We start from the raw sequence: 6000 nt of genomic DNA, 5'->3' as shown, positions 1-6000 counted from the left end.
AAGTTCATCTTCTGTCACTGTTCCCTACATTGTCTCTGTCATTATAACTCCTAAATTAATTTGCTCTATTTGTAATTATTCCAAATTGAATCTTGGTCCAACTCTAAGACCAGAGTATCTTCTTTCCCTCAGTGGAAGTAGTCCAGGCCCACACAGAATTTTTCTTCTCAAATCTTCTGATTTTCATAGGGTTGTGAGCACTATTTGGTATTGTGGAAATACGTTTTACAAGTTTTCTTCCTAGGATATCTTTCAGGTGGTGATTGGTGGATTTTTTTCCATATATTCTACTTTAACCTTCTTGCTCTAGAATTTTAGGGCAATTTTCCTTAGTAATTTCTTGTAATATTGTATCCATATTCTTTTTTTAATCATTATTTCCAGGTATCCCAACAATTCTTTTTTTCCATTTTAAATAGATTTTATTCTCCAGGAAACGAGTTGCATTTCCACGTGCTTACGGTACTGATAAAGTGCAATGTTGTTCATTTCTCTTCTCTTCTCTTCTCTTCATTTCTTCAAGTATTCAGAATGCCCAGATTTACACAGTAGTTTAAATATTACTTTTAAAGTGATACTACCTTGGCTACAAATTTTAGTCCTTCCATTTTTGGAAATCTGTGTGGAATGCTCTTTCTTCTTGTGCTCTTAGTCAACCTCTTCAATGGTGGGTCTGGAAGAAGCACCTCCAGATGGAGCTACTCTATGCCCTGGGAACCCACCAGGCATGCCTCCTGGCATGCCCCATGCACTCTGGTACAGCTTAGCAATGATGGGGTTGCAGACCTTTTCCAGTTCTTTCTGCTGATGCTCATATTCTTCCTTCTCAGGAGTCTGGTTCTTACACAGCCAGTTGATTATTTCACTGCATTTGTCAAGGATCTTCTGTTTGTCTTCATCACCAATTTTGCCTTGCAGTTTTTCATCTCTACAGTAGCCTTCATGTTGAAATGTAAGATTCAAGAGAATTCTTGGAAGACACCTTGACCCTCTGCTTTTCATCCTCAGCCTTGTTTTTCTCAGCCTCTTGGACCATGCGCTCAATGTCTTCTTTGCTCAGATGGTCTTCATCATTGGTGATGGTGATCTTGTTCTCCATACCTGTGCTCTCATCCGCAGCAGAAACTTTGAGGATGCCATTTGCATCAATGTCAAATGTGACTTCAATCTGAGAAAGATCCCTGGGAGCTGGGGGGATTCCTGTGAGCTCAAACTTTCCAAGCAGGTTGTTATCCCTTGTCATTGATTTCTCACCTTCATAAACCTGAATAAACACACCAGGCTGGGTTGTCCATAGAGGTGGTAAAGGTCTGTGGCTGCTTGGTAGGATTACATTTGATCAAAGCTGTCATAACGCCACCAGCAGTCTGAATTCCAAAGGAAAGAGGAGTGACATCCAACAACAGCAAGTCCTATACGTTCTCAGATTTATCTGCAGACAAAATGGCAGCCTAAACAGCTGCACTATAGGCAACAGCCTCATCAAGATTGATACTCTTGTTGAGCTCCTTGCTATTGAAAAAGTCTTACCGAAGCTTCTGGATTTTGGGGATGCAAATGGAACCAACCACCAGGACAATGTCATGAATCTGTGATTCATCTAGTTTGACATTTCTCAAGGACTTTTCCACAGGGTCCAGTGTGCCATGGAAGGGATCAGCATCCAGCTCTCCAAAATGGGCTTGGGTGATTGATGTATAGAAGTCAATACCTTCATAGAGGGAGTCAATCTCAGTACTGGCCTGGGTGCTGGAAGAGAGGGTGTGCTTTGTATATTCACAAGTGGTACACAGACAGCACATAACCCGCTTGTTCTGATTGATGTCCTTCTTGTTCTTTCACTTGAACTCAGCAATGAAATGGTTGACCACTTAGTTGTCAAAGTCCTCCCTAACCAAGTGGGTGTCCCCAGCTGTGGACTTGACCTCAAAGATGCCATCTTCAATGGAGAAGAATGGAGACATCAAAGTACTACCTCTAAGATCAAAGATCAACACATTTTTCTTGGCAGTAACCTTTTTTGTCCAGCCATAAGCAATAGCAACAGCAGTTGGCTTATTGATGATTTGGAGCACATTGAGACAAGCTATGGGTCCAGTGTCGTTGATGGTCTAACATCGGAATTATTGAAATAGACTGGTACTGTGACCACAGCATTTGTGACAGACAAAGGTAAGCTTCAGCAATTTCTTTCATCTTGATCAAGAGCAGAGAAGATACTTCTGGATAGAAACTTCTTGTCTACTCTTTGTACTCCACTTAGACCTTGGCCTCCCTGCATCATTCGCCACTGTGAAATGCCAATGGTTCATGTCTGACTGTACAACTGCATCATCCAATCTTTCACCAACCAGACATTTGGCATCAAAAACTGTGTTGGTGGGGTTCCTTATAACTTGATTCTTTGCAGCATTACTGATTAAATGTTCTGTGTCAGTGAAGATGACATAACTTGGGGTGGTGCTGTTTTCTTGGTCATGAGCAATGATCTCCACTCTCCCATGTTGGAAGACTCCCACATGGGAGTAAATGGTGCCAAAATCAATGCCAATTGCAGGTCCCTTTGACATGGTTGCTGGGGAGTCAGGTGTCATAGCTCATCTCTGTGGAGGAAGAAGGGCTGCTGCTGTGCTGAGAAGCTCCAATAGTTCTTATATTGTTTCTCCTTTATCTGTTCTCCAAATTAGTTGTTTCTCTAATAAGATGTTTCAGATTCTCTTCTATTTTTCCTGGTTTTGTTGTATCTTGGTGTCTTATAATGTCATTTGATTTTACTTGCCTGATTCTAGTTTTCCAGGAATAATTTTCTTCCTTAAGATTTTGTATCTTTTTCCAATTGATTAATTATCTTTTCATAATTTTATTAAGTTGCTTTTATTTTTTCTGGTTTTTCCTCATTCTCTTTTATTTCATTTTTGTATTCATTTTTAAGTTCTCACAATATTTCTCTTTGGGCTTGTAACTATTTTACTTTACTCTTTGGGGTAGGAGTAACTGTTTGTTTGTTTGCTTTTTTTTTACCTCACTATCTTCCTCTGAATACAAAAACCAGATCTTCTTTTACAGCAAAGTAGCTATCAATGGTAGGGTTCTTTTTCCTTTGCTTACTCATTTTTATTTTTAACCCATCTTATTTTATTTTAGCAGCTTAATACTATTGTTATCAAGTTTTAATCCCAAGTTCTGGGTAATGTTGCCCTAGACTCAAGTCCTTCTTTTTTAAAAAAATATTTATTTTTAGTTTACAACATTCAGTTCCACAAGCTTTTGAGTTCCAAATTTTCTCCCCCTCTATCACCTTCTCCCTCCCCAACATAATAGTCTCTACATATGCATTCACATTAAACATGTTTTCACATTAGCCATATTGAAATGAAGAATTATAACCAATAGAATGACGCATGAGAAAGAAGAAACAAAACAAAACAAACGAAAGAGAGAGACAGCGAATAGTATGCTTTGATCAGCATTGAGACTCCATAATTCTTTCTTTGGATGTGGATAGCATTTTCCATCATGAGACTTTTGGAGTTGTGTTAGAACCTTACATTGCTGAGAAGTTCTAAGTCTATCAAAGTCAGTCATTGCACAAAGGTGGCTGTAACTGTACAACGCTCTCCTGGTTCTGCTCCCCTCACTCAGCATCAATTGATATGTTTTTCCATATATTTCTGAAGTCTGCCTGCTCATCATTTCTTATAGCACAATAGTATTCCATTACATTCATATGTGCACATAGATTCACCACAACTTGTTCAGCCATCCCCCAAGTGATGGGCATCCTCTCAATTTCCAATTCTTTGCCACCACAAAAAGATCTGCTATAAATATTTTTGTACATATGGGTTCTTTTCCCCTTTGTATGATCTCTTTGAGATACATCCCCTTAAGTGGTATTGCAGGGTCAAAGGGTATGCACATTTTTATAGCCCTTTGGGCATAGTTCAAGATTGTTCTCCAGAATGGTTGGATCAGTTCACAACTCCACCAAGAATGCATTAGTGTTCCAATTTTCCCACATCTTCTCCACTATTTATAATTTTCCTCTTTTGTCATGTTAGCCCATCTGACAGTTGTAATATGATACCTAAGAGGTTTTTTATTTAAATTTGCATTTCTCTAATCAATAGTGATTTAGAAGATTCTTTCATATGACTATAGATAGCTATAATTTCTTCCTCGGAAAACTGCCTGTTCATATTCTTTGACCATTTATCAAATGGGGAATGATCAAGTTGTTCTGAAATCTGTCAGGGGGCTCAACCTCGAGCATTCCTCTCTTCCTTTCCTGAGTCCCAGTTGTGCCATCCTAAAAATGTTCTTGCTCCCTGTGGTACTGCACTCACTGTGATCACTTTTCTTCAACTACAGCAAGAGCCCACAGCCAGGGGTCCCAACCTGTTATCACTGCTAGCCCAGAAACAGCAGGGGATTCTTAGATCTTCCCTGACCCAGTGTCTGTTGTACTTTAGATGAAAGTTTGTGAAGTAAAATTTCCTGAGCTGAAATTTCTTGAGTTCTAGTCTACTTCCTTCAGGACTGTTGTTGGTTGATTCAGTGACATTAGCCTGGAGGTGTGTACACTTCACTCAGGCCAAACCTCATCCCCTGGAGTCTTCTCTGAGCTCCTCTCAAATTGTCCCAGGAGAATAACTGCTTTATACCTTGATTTTTGCTGCTCTGCATTCATTTCATGGTGATTTTCTGTTTGTGAAGGAAATTTGGAGAGCCTGGAATTTTTCTGACCTACTCCACCACCTTCCCAGAAAACATTCCTCCAATCTCTAAACATTGACTATGATCCAATGTAATGGTGCATGCCTGTAATCTCCTCTACGATGGATGCTAAAATTGTATTTTTTGAGTTTAGGAGTTCTGGGTTATAGTAAACCTAAAGTAGCTGAGGTGTTAAGTCTGGCACAAGTATGCTGAGTCTCTGAGGGTTGCTGCACTCTGGCCCCATTAAGAAATGGAACATTGTCATTGTACCCATACCAGATAGTAGTTGTTTTAGGCCTTTGGGTGGCCCTTGAGCTTCCAGCCTAGGCAAAATAGGGAGACCTTGTCTCAGGCAAAACAAACAAACAAACAAACAACAACACCAACAAAACATTGACTGTGGAATTTTTTTTCACTGCCTCTAAGTTTGAGCAAAGAACGATCAGGGCTTGTGACCTCACTTAGAGACATCCATTCCACTCCCTTTGGCCAATTTTAAATTTAGATTTAGGAATAAATAGGGAAGAGTTTTTTGGTAAGGTTCTGAGAATATAGTCTCTCTGATAAAGCACTGTAATCTTTTGACCATTAATATATAAGAAAAATATTTTATATAATGGTATTATTCTATCTTCAGTTGTATAGCATTGATTGTAGACCTGACTCTGTATTCTAAATCTTTTTCTTCACAGTGACTTTCATATACTCATTTCCTCTGCTGGATTATAAACTCCACCTGATATTTGGAAATCAAATTTCATGTATTCTGCCCCCCTCCCTTTTTTTCCCTTTCATCACAAGTGATGAAGACTTTGCAATAGGAATTTCACTGTGACAGGATTTTTAACAAATCCACATACTGTAATGGCTTTGCAATCTTAGCACAAGGCAAAATTTAGTGGCTGATTTTCCCCCTAGAGATCTGTGGATTCAAATTCCCCTTTATGGAGTGGTATAAAATTATGATAAGCAGAACTGAAATGGAAAGCTTAAAGTAGTCTTTTCATTGCTGTTTTAGATTTTATTTTCCTCATTTACTCGTGTTGATGGGATGTTGTATGTCCTATAGCCTCATGTAAGAAGGAAAAAGAAAACCACTGTAAACATTTGTATGTTTGAAATATTGTTAATGATAAAAGGTGCTGAGGACAATGAATTCCCTGAATGAGAACAGGGAAAACTAATCTCAAGTAATGCTTTAGGAAGTGAGGAGAAAGATATATTTGAGGCTGTATTGCCATTTATAGGACAAGATAGTGAAAGAGCGAAAACTTTCATCAA

General features: G+C 38.9%; 1 pseudogene; it reads right to left on the bottom strand.

Annotated features, from left to right (window-relative positions):
* Nucleotides 1–648: 648 nt before the first annotated feature.
* On the bottom strand, nucleotides 649–2570 carry LOC118850536 (annotated as a pseudogene).
* Between the last annotated feature and the right edge of the window lie 3430 nt (nucleotides 2571–6000).

The sequence above is a fragment of the Trichosurus vulpecula genome, chromosome 5 (genome assembly GCF_011100635.1).
Source record: "Trichosurus vulpecula isolate mTriVul1 chromosome 5, mTriVul1.pri, whole genome shotgun sequence".
Classification (NCBI taxonomy): Eukaryota; Metazoa; Chordata; class Mammalia; order Diprotodontia; family Phalangeridae; genus Trichosurus; species Trichosurus vulpecula.
The sequence above is the reverse complement of the archived record's forward strand: the minus strand, read 5'-3'. Positions and strand labels throughout refer to the sequence as shown.